This window comes from Parus major, chromosome 8 (assembly GCF_001522545.3).
Source record: "Parus major isolate Abel chromosome 8, Parus_major1.1, whole genome shotgun sequence".
Taxonomy (NCBI): Eukaryota; Metazoa; Chordata; class Aves; order Passeriformes; family Paridae; genus Parus; species Parus major.
In genome coordinates, this window is record NC_031777.1 from 3,052,457 (window position 1) to 3,060,987 (window position 8,531).

The 8,531-nt window shown below is 39.5% G+C and overlaps 1 long non-coding RNA gene across 1 annotated transcript; it reads left to right on the forward strand.

Moving 5' to 3' along the window:
- The first annotated feature begins 1,597 nt into the window (after positions 1–1,597).
- On the forward strand, positions 1,598–8,073 carry LOC107207855. The gene is made up of 2 exons (XR_001522975.1): positions 1,598–1,660; positions 5,135–8,073. It is a non-coding gene; the product is annotated as an uncharacterized LOC107207855 (long non-coding RNA).
- The last annotated feature ends 458 nt before the right edge of the window (positions 8,074–8,531 follow it).

Sequence of the window (8,531 nt, forward strand, 5' to 3'; positions counted from 1 at the left end):
CTGCGCAAGCGCCGCCTCAGCACCGCCCCTCCCGCCCGGCGCTGAGGGACGGCAGTTCTGCCGCTCGCTCCCTCACGGGATCGATGAGGTTGGAAAAGAGCTCTGCGATCGGTCAGACCGGGGGTACTCGATGGTACGTCCCGAAACACCTGCAGGGACGGTGACTCCGCCGCCTCCCTGGGCAGCCCGTTCCAATATCAAATTACAGAATCCTAGTATTGTTAGGGTTGGAAGGGACCTCTGGACATTATCCGGTCCAACCCCCCTGCCCAGGCAGGGTCACCTGGAGCAGGTAACACAGGAACGTGTCCCTAAGAGGGGGACTCCTTCCTGGAGGAGATACCCTTCCTGGGCATCTATTCCACTGCTCTGCCACCTTGGCTGCAAAGTTCATTTAAATTTACAACTTCACCCTTTCTGTGAAGGAATTCCTCCTGCTGTCCAACCTCGATCTCCCCTGGTGCAGTTTAGGACCATTCCCTCTTGTCCTGTCCCTTGTTCCCTGGGAGCAGAGCCCGACCCCCACCTGCCCCCCCTCTCCCGTCAGGGCGTTGTGGAGAGCGAGAAGGTCCCTCCTGAAACTCCTCAAATCCAGGCTGAGCTCTCCGTGAGGCGCCGCTCCCTAAAGAGCGAAAAGACAACAGGGGCTAGGAAAGGAACTGGCCCCCAAATAAAAACTATTACATTGCTAATAACTATGTTCTCAGGGTATGCAGTGCAATGACTTTAATGATTTCCTTCTCTGCTCCCACAGTCGTTAGGGAATAATCAGCTTATGGGGGGAAAGCAAGGCCTTCAAGGTGCTCACACCATTTCTGGAGTGAAAACCCTCAGAAAACCACAAGGTTTTGCAAGAGTTGCTCTACAGTCGCCAGAGTTGGCAGTGCTGCTGTCTTGGGGACAGGAGTCAGCATCACCACCTTCCCATCTGCAGCTTCAACCAGGCAAGGCTCTGACCCCACCGAGTTATTGCAATAATTAATAGCTATCATTTGTACATATTCTGAATGCTTTGCAAGCAATGCCTAATCTCATTAAATTGTGCATTGACTTATTTTCATCCTGTCGTGGAGTTAAAACAGACACTGCTTCCCTCACATCCATGGGAGATGGAGTCAGTAATTTGTTCCTATACTGGAACTGCTACCTTTGGGTCTATGGCCACCTGCTATGGGTTTTAATGAAATATAGAGCCACCTGCTATGCAGAATGCCTGATTTTTAATAGACTTGCAGGCTGGTGAGAGTACAGGTACCATGATCCAGATTAAACAAGTCCAGTAGGATGGAAAGAACATACCAGCTTTTAAATCCATGACAGGGAACTAAGGCAGGAAGGATTTGTGAAACTACAGGCACAAGTTTGACAATAAGTGAAGCAAAGCATTACTTTTAGGTACAGTGCCATTTCCCCAATTTTAATAAAGCTTTGTGCCTAGAAAGAGAACACTGTTTCCTCTTGTGGTTTTCGGGGTAGGTTTTTTTTTGTTTGTTTTGCTTTGGGTTTTTGGGGGGGGGGGTGTTTGATATTCTTGTGTTTGTTTGTTTGTTTGTTTTGTTCCACTCCATTAATCTGGCACAATATCAAATTCATTCTGAACCAGAATAAATGAAAGGAAAATAAAATGCCAAATGCCATCCTGCTGCAAGGTTTTCAACAGGTAAGTCAGTGGGTAGAAAAATTCTTTCACCAGATTTGGAAACACAACAATTTGTAATATAGAAATAAGAAAATACTACAGAATCATAGAATTGTTAAGGTTGAAAAAGAGCTCTAAAATAATTGAGGAATAAGAGAAAAGAAATAGTAGTAAAAACACCTCAGAAGGGGGAAGCAATGGGATATTTTTTGTAAGCTATTCTCCTTCACTAAAGCAGAAGACAAACTATCTTGTAAAACAAGCTTAGGGGTGTATATATGGGTTAGGTTACAAATTTTCAAAGACATTTTACAATCCTCTCACTAAATGCTTCCAGAAAAACTTCCTAATGGGTTCTGAGGAAAAAAGCAATGTCATAGAGCAAAAACTAACAGAGATTGAACAGGAGGACGCGAAAATCCAAAAGTGTAAGGCAGCTTTAATTTTGTTGTAAATGCCCTTAAAATAATCTAGAGAAAAAGTGGAGACAGAAGGAGACACCATTTTTAGGACACACAACATTACTCCAAATTTTGGGGCAGATTGTGAAGATACTGGGAGTGACCCAGCTGTGTAGGAAGAAAATGTAGTGACATTCAATATTGATAAATAATCATCAGTACAACACAGTGGATACTGGAGGAAAGAATTCTGAGTAGGCATCACAGAGGGTTCTAAACCAAAGGAAATCATTTAAGAAATACTCAGGCATCCTAGGCAGTGCTTCAGTAGAAATCTCTCCACAGTTTATGAACACAGTCATGCACACAGCACATCAAGAGACAAAATGAGAAAACAAGAAAATGTTGTCTGTCTTGCCATCATTTATATTAAAAAGTTTTACAGAATGTATTACAGAATTACACCAGAGCCCCACATTTAGCTGGTTTTCACCTATGATTCCAGAATCTTTTCCAAGAAACCACTTCCCAATACTCAGTTGCCAACTCTATACGCATAGCTGATGTTCCTTATTATTTAATAGATACAGATATTTCCCATTTTCCTAAATATTCCATTTAAAATACATTATTAGTTCAGTGTTGCAGCTGTGCTGTTAGATATTCAAATCACAGGAAGCAGTGAAAAGAGGAAACAACTAGATGAAAATATGTGGCAAAATAGTCAGTTATGAGGAAGAAAGCTGCTGTCAAAAGTAACAGGAAACCTTGTGACTGGCAGCTTGGGAGGGAAATGGGTGCAGAGGGACAAACCTGAGCCAACATACTCATGGGAATTGGTCTGAATGAATACAGCTGAAAATCTTCCAGCCCACAGGACACCACTCTTGCCATCATCAACTTTCACCCAAGAGAGCAATTTAGGAATGGTATTTATCTGGCCAGCTTGCAGTATTCTTCTGAATAATTATTTACTATGGATCTCAGAGGGGCTTTTTTGGACATAGATATCATAGATTTTATTAGGGATGGTTACTTTTATAATTCACTGCCCAACAAGCTGCATCTCCCTACAAAACTGTCACCAACTTCACTGTACCCAACCATCCCAAATGATAAAGGATATAACATTTCCTTTTGAAATCAACATTTTGCAGCTTCAACATAATCTACCAATTTAGAGGAGGAAATTTATCTGTTTTTAATCTCACACATGAAAACCATTTTTCCCTTAGGCTACACCAAACGTCTGTACTTCCACACACAAACTACAACATGCTTGCAGGAGCAGCTGTACTGAAATGTTGACATTGTAATCCAGGGCACTTGTTGATGTAAATTTTAAGTCTATAAAAATGCCAGCAGAGTACAGTTTATAATACTTTTTCATTAACAGGAGGTAACACAAGCAATTTAGAATAAAAAATTCCTAATATAGGTTACTTTAATGGAATCAGCTTTACTTGTGTAGATTATAACCCAAATTATTCTACACAATTTGAGAAAAAAGGAGAAATAGTGCTTTATTATGAGTGGACATACCATGCTCTGATATTAAAACTATACATTAATATAAAATCAAATTAATTTTGCTGCCTTTCATCCAAGCTTCCTGAGTACTGCAGAAAAGTACCCGGGAAGTACCTTTTTAATCTTGTAACAAATGCTTTGAAAGATTGTATCTTACATTTTGGTACCTTGTTCATTAATTACTAATTGCTTGGCACTAAAGTAAAGTTCTTCTATCATTGCCTGAATCTAGAAACAGTTATTGTCATAAAAAGTCATCAGTTAAAATCAGTTTGATAGAAGATGTCCTAACTGGATGTCTGCTAAAGTATATAGTTACCTAAGGAATGAGAATATAGTAGAAAATATTTTATTTATATAACCTGTAAATGTTGTTTTCTATTCTTACTCTTTGACTAAGTTATTCCACGAGTCTCACTGTACTTAATTCACACAAGTACATCAGGGTGAGAAACACTAAAGAAATGCAAAATGTTGCTAAATTTACTTGTCAACTTATGAAAAGAAAATTACATAATTTTTTGTTGAAACTGTGTAACCATTTTCTCACAATTGCAGCACAGTTGTGGTATCTGCCACCTTAATTCTGTTATTTCCTGATCTTAGAGTGCTTACCTATACAGGTCTTTTATAAATGCAGTGCCATTAATATTAATTATGCAATTAATATTCAGGTTCTAGCAAGGTGCACAGTCTATGACATTTACACCTACATAATCCTACTTTTTGATCTGTGATCCTCTGTGATTTCCTTGCTTTCATTACAGGGGAAAATAGGAGTCAGAATGGGATAAATATAACATTGCTGTAACTACCACCATCTTCCTCTTTCCTTTTGGAGGAATACTTTTTGCTTAATACATAATACACATATATTAGTTTCTACCCCTTAATAAGGAAGATGAGCTTCCTACTTCAATCATAACCAAATGAAATTTTCATTCCATTCAGTTAAATTTGAAACCAAGCAAAAAAAAAAAAAAAAAAAAAAAAATTGATAAAAATGTCTGTTCCAGAGAAATCTGGTAAAAATAAACCCAGACACCCTATGTGTTTAGAGTTTTAGAGCCAGAAGAGAAAAATGTTACTAAGAATGCTATGCTGAAGAGTAGATGGATGTTTCACAGCTCCTCTCACTGGCTGTGCTCAGCTGATGTGCTAATATTTGTTCCCAAAGGTGTTGTGATTAACGCTAGAACACCTCCTTGGGCTCACACATCTGCTGGTTCCTCATTTCCGACAACAATGAAGTGATGAGTTGGAATTAGAACAACACGAGACCAGTCTGAACCAGCTTGGGGTTTTTCTTACTATTTTTAAAATCACAACTTTTAAAAGACTGTATCCAAGCAGCAGCTTCCGAACTCTCCCAAGCACACATGTAAATATATATATTTACATGTAAAGTGAGTATATACACACACAGCCGCTTTAAGAGGACTTCCTCTTCACATCTGCAAAACATTATTTTCCCAAGGTCATCAAAGGCTTTTCCACGTGTCTGCACACAGATAACACGGTATTTCCTCACTGTTTCTCACACAACCTATGGATTTTTCCACAGAAGGAGAATGCTGTTCCTTGCTGTGCTGCCTTCCCACGCTGCAGCTGTAGGGAACCCAGAACCGCGCTTGCAACAGGGATGCTGCTGGAATCACCGGGGAGGGAGCCAGAGGCAAAGCCTGGATTGGCAGCACAGAGGCTGAATGCAGATGTCCTTCTTTCTCTGCTTCCCTGGTACATCACCAGAGACAGCACATCACTACTGGTAAACTGCTTAAAAGGAAGCAAGCACCATTTTTTATGTCGTATAAATATCTATCTACACATTTTCCAAAAAGGATGGAGGTGCTGGGATGCCTACGTGATTTATGCACAGTATGGAAGTAGCACAAACATGATCATTTACAACAGGTTTTAATGACCATCTGAAGGGGAAAGATACCAAATATGGTTAACAGCAACTGTTAAGTGAAACAAGTTATATTTCATCTATGTAAACAAAGTAATGATCATGTCTGTCACAAGATTTCAAGAGATTTATCTTCCAGGCTCCCTAATATGGTTACATCTGTCTCCTGCTTAAATCCTATGTTCTTGCCATCTGCTCCTATGCACTTCTTTTCACCCTCAAGCAGTGATTAAACAACTATCTGGGAAAGAAAAAAAGTACTTTTCCATTTTTGAGCCAATGTTTAACAGCTGGAAAAAACCTGGAAAACCAAACCCACAAACCCTTTGGCTCTCAATTGCTTTCTCTGGTTGGGAATGTTACTAGTGAGATGCTCAGCTGAAGTTTCCAGGAATCTTTACATCTCACTGTACAACAGGAAACGCTGCACCTATAGATTCAAGTAGTTTTGTTATGGAGTGTAATAAATTTGGAGCAGATTGAACCACCATTCAGTTAATCAGTCAAATTGTCATTGAGAGGTAATGTTATATGGGGAGATCAGGAAGCATTTTGCTTTGTAAAGAAGGAAACTTCCTAGAATTCTTTATTTGCGCTGTGGGAAGCCTTGATAGCTGTGTTCCTTTGAGATGTGCTTTGTACTTACCTCTCCTTGTCCAAACATGGAGGAGCAGGAAGGACAGAGCCCCAGCTCGCTCTCTTTTCTGTGTGAGGAGAACCAAAGAAGAGCAATTTCACAGATCCTGTGCTTCTGCCTTCTGGGCAAGACTGCAGCCTGCTGATCCTCATGTGGGCACATTAATTAGGGGAGCACTTTACATCCATCACCCTCTGTAGCCATAGAATGGTCAGTCATAATCCATCTCTTAGTGTTTATTCGGAGCCTTGAAATCCTTGAAAGGTATTAGAGATGCACTGAGCATCTTGCTACAGGAGAGGCTTGATGCAATGACAATTCTGTCATTTAAAAAAACTGCTTCATCCCTTCTCTAGGAGTTTTGTCAAACTTTATTTTCTTGGGCTGTTGCTTTCTCCTATGTAGAAGAAATTACGGATATTACCTAATCATTCCCTTGAGCTTCATAGGAAGTAACTGGACTTGGTACCTCTGCTTCTCAGTCCTTGCTCCTTTGGCTGCTTTACTCTGCTGCTTCTGTCCCCTACCATTTATAATTGTTACTGCTTGCAAAGATGGGAAACCAAAATTGTTTGTACTGTTTGTAAAACACTGTGAAGTATTTTCAGAAATAATGCATAACAAGGCAAATTTACCATGGCTTTTTTATCCTCAGGTAATAATCCTTGTCTGAGAATCTAGGCCTATCATTTCTACTGGTATAAATAGGTGCAGCTCCACTAAAGGCCTTGCCTTTAATGTACTGGGGGGCTTTGCTGTGAAGGATACAGAGGGTCAGGCAGTTCAGCTTTAGATTTAATAAACACCATTGCTTAAATTACTAAGATAGACAAGCTACCTTGTTTTACAGCCAGCATTTTCAGAACAACTTACACAATTGTCTTGGGAATACCTTTGGGTTAAGCAGAGCAGCAAGCCATCATCTGCTGTGGTCTGTGGATCTTGTCTGTAAGTCTGAGCTGCTGGTAATCCCTTTGGTACCATGCTGCTGCATGCCCAGGGCTTTGCTGGGAGCTGGAATTAGGTGGATGTTGTTATTTTTAGGTGGATGGATGATGTTTTGCTCCATACCTGCCTCAGTGAAAGTTAGAGAGCTGAGTTACAGTATCCTCACTCATTTTCAAACAAACAGAAAAAGGTAATGCCTCAGCTACTCCAAGTACTGCACTTTTTCTGTGTATCTTGGGTATTGTCAGCATGATTGGGTTCAGTTACAGAGTTAGGATATTGAGAAAATGCTGAATGTTAGGACTTAGCAAACACTGTTCTAGACAATTTACTTCCAAAGGAAAAGACAACATTTAAGAAAACACCTGCATAAGGTTTCAGTATTCTCTACCCAAACAGAGAAATCCATGTATAAAATTAATCCAGATTTCTAGATCCAAATTCTGTCTTAAGGCATGAAAGGCTTTTCTTACCAATACAAACACTATGGGGAAAGGGGAGAGTTTTCAAAATTTAATTTTAAATAGAAAGGATAATAATGACATTTTCACATCCTTATAATTCTCATACTCAAAAGTCACTTTAACATTCATCAGAATAGCTTCTGATAGGTGAAAAAAACCCACAGCAATAAATATATTTTTAAAGTAAATAAGTCAGTGTGTACAGAAGCAAGGCCTGTTTCTTGAGAAAAATCATCTGACCTGCAGCACTTGGACTAAACGGTCCAGTGTTTATAAATGTGACTCAGCTGGAGATGGTTTCTGAACTTCGGAAATTCTGAAGAGATTTTTCCTGTATACTCTGGAAAGGCTTCAAAGTACATCCAGCAAGCAAATTTCAAAAATACAATGGCTGTACTTTAGCTGGTGTTCACCTAAAGTTTTACTGCAGTCTGATTGAGTCTGTGGCCAAACCTGACATGTATGAGATAATTATCATTTGCATACCATCCTTTCCCATTGAGATCCTTGGAAAGATTAAAAGATTTATTTAAATATTGAAATCTGAGTCTTACAAACCTAAAAAAAGACACATGTTGACTCTGTGAGAGGATGAGATCTCTGTTTCCAGAGTTTTCTTTTACTTTTCAAGAGAGGACCCATCCATCATGAGGACAAGGAATCTAATCCATGATACTGATTTGTAAAGAGAGTTTCTGACAGTTTGTGATTAATAGTTTCTACAAATACATTAGAAGTAAACATTCCACACTGCTAAAATCTAAGTTAATCACTTTAAAATGTCCTCTCCACCTACTTCTGTATGCCATGTAATATCAGAAAAAAACACCTACCTGGGACTCAAAGGAGCATTATTTCACCCTGAAAAACTAGACATTTGTTATAAATTATCCTTTGAGAGCTGCAGGAGAAGATACTTTCCCACCAATTATTCTGACATAATGTAGGATTGGAGCAGTTTATGACAGTTTATGACATTGCTTTTGCCAACACACAATCT